The sequence below is a fragment of the Oncorhynchus nerka genome, linkage group LG7 (genome assembly GCF_034236695.1).
Source record: "Oncorhynchus nerka isolate Pitt River linkage group LG7, Oner_Uvic_2.0, whole genome shotgun sequence".
Lineage (NCBI taxonomy): Eukaryota > Metazoa > Chordata > Actinopteri > Salmoniformes > Salmonidae > Oncorhynchus > Oncorhynchus nerka.
In genome coordinates, this window is record NC_088402.1 from 7,745,372 (window position 1) to 7,747,879 (window position 2,508).

Here is a 2,508-nt window from a genome sequence, read left to right on the forward strand (position 1 = left end):
TTCAGATCCATCCCTGGTTTTGACTCAGTCCTGGTTTATAATATGGGGTTCAGATCCATCCCTGGTTTATAATATAGGGTTCAGATCCATCCCTGGTTTTGACTCAGTCCTGGTTTATAATATGGGGTTCAGATCCATCCCTGGTTTTGACTCAGTCCTGGTTTATAATATAGGGTTCAGATCCATCCCTGGTTTTGACTCAGTCCTGGTTTATAATATGGGGTTCAGATCCATCCCTGGTTTTGACTCAGTCCTGGTTTATAATATAGGGTTCAGATCCATCCCTGGTTTTGACTCAGTCCTGGTTTATAATATAGGGTTCAGATCCATCCCTGGTTTTGACTCAGTCCTGGTTTATAATATAGGGTTCAGATCCATCCCTGGTTTTGACTCAGTCATGGTTTATAATATAGGGTTCAGATCCATCCCTGGTTTTGACTCAGTCATGGTTTATAATATAGGGTTCAGATCCATCCTGGTTTTGACTCAGTCCTGGTTTATAATATAGGGTTCAGATCCATCCTGGTTTTGACTCAGTCATGGTTTATAATATAGGGTTCAGATCCATCCCTGGTTTTGACTCAGTCATGGTTTATAATATAGGGTTCAGATCCATCCTGGTTTTGACTCAGTCCTGGTTTATAATATAGGGTTCAGATCCATTCAAAGGCTTCTCTCCATGCTAGCCACTAACAGTCTGTCAGTGAGTTGGTCCTGGTGAAGAGTACGTTCCATCGACTAGAGGTCGCTGCCAGTCATTCAGGCAGTCAGTGAGTTTAGGGGTGTTGTTTGAGCTGTGCCAACCTGCCAAGTCAGTGAGTTTAGGAGCGTTGTTTGAGCTGTGCCAACCTACCAGTCAGTGAGTTTAGGGGCGTTGTTTGAGCTGTGCCAACCTGCCAGTCAGTGAGTTTAGGGGGTGTTGTTTGAGCTGTGCCAACCTGCCAGTCAGTGAGTTTAGGGGCGTTGTTTGAGCTGTGCCAACCTACCAGTCAGTGAGTTTAGGGGCGTTGTTTGAGCTGTGCCAACCTGCCAGTCAGTGAGTTTAGGGGCGTTATTTGAGCTGTGCCAACCTGCCAGTCAGTCAGTGAGTTTAGGGGCGTTGTTTGAGCTGCCAACCTGCCAAGTCAGTGAGTTTAAGCTGTGCCAACCTACCAGTCAGTGAATTTAGCTGTGGGCAGTGAGTTTGTTTGAGCTGTGCCAACCTGCCAGTCAGTGAGTTTAGGGCGTTGTTTGAGCTGCCAACCTGCCAGTCAGTGAGTTTAACCTGCCAGTCAGTGAGTTTAGGGGTGTTGTTTGAGCTGTGCCAACCTGCCAGTCAGTGAGTTTAGGGGCGTTGTTTGAGCTGTGCCAACCTGCCAGTCAGTCAGTGAGTTTAGGGGCGTTGTTTGAGCTGTGCCAACCTGCCAAGTCAGTCAGTGAGTTTAGGGGCATTGTTTGAGTTGTGCCAACCTGCCAGTCAGTGAGTTTAGGGGTGTTGTTTGAGCTGTGCCAACCTGCCAGTCAGTGAGTTTAGGGGTGTTGTTTGAGCTGTGCCAACCTGCCAGTCAGTGAGTTTAGGGGCGTTGTTTGAGCTGTGCCAACCTGCCAGTCAGTCAGTGAGTTTAGGGGCGTTGTTTGAGCTGTACCAACCTGCCAGTCAGTCAGTGAGTTTAGGGGCGTTGTTTGAGCTGTGCCAACCTGCCAGTCAGTGAGTTTAGGGGCATGTTTGAGCTATGCCAACCTGCCAGTCAGTGAGTTTAGGGGCGTTGTTTGAGCTGTGCCAACCTGCCAGTCAGTCAGTGAGTTTAGGGGCGTTGTTGGAGCTGTGCCAACCTGCCAGTCAGTGAGTTTATGGGCGTTGTTTGAGCTGTGCCAACCTGCCAGTCAGTGAGTTTAGGGGCGTTGTTTGAGCTGTGCCAACCTGCCAGTCAGTGAGTTTAGGGGTGTTGTTTGAGCTGTGCCAACCTGCCAGTCAGTCAGTGAGTTTAGGGGCGTTGTTTGAGCTGTACCAACCTGCCAGTCAGTCAGTGAGTTTAGGGGCGTTGTTTGAGCTGTGCCAACCTGCCAGTCAGTGAGTTTAGGGGCGTTGTTTGAGCTGTGCCAACCTGCCAGTCAGTGAGTTTAGGGGCGTTGTTTGAGCTGTGCCAACCTGCCAGTCAGCGAGTTTAGGGGTGTTGTTTGAGCTGTGCCAAACTGCCAGTCAGTGAGTTTAGGGGCGTTGTTTGAGCTGTGCCAACCTGCCAGTCAGTGAGTTTAGGGGGTGTTGTTTGAGCTGTGCCAACCTGCCAGTCAGTGAGTTTAGGGGCGTTGTTTGAGCTGTGCCAACCTACCAGTCAGTGAGTTTAGGGGCGTTGTTTGAGCTGTGCCAACCTGCCAGTCAGTGAGTTTAGGGGCGTTATTTGAGCTGTGCCAACCTGCCAGTCAGTCAGTGAGTTTAGGGGCGTTGTTTGAGCTGTGCCAACCTGCCAAGTCAGTGAGTTTAGGGGCGTTGTTTGAGCTGTGCCAACCTACCAGTCAGTGAGTTTAGGG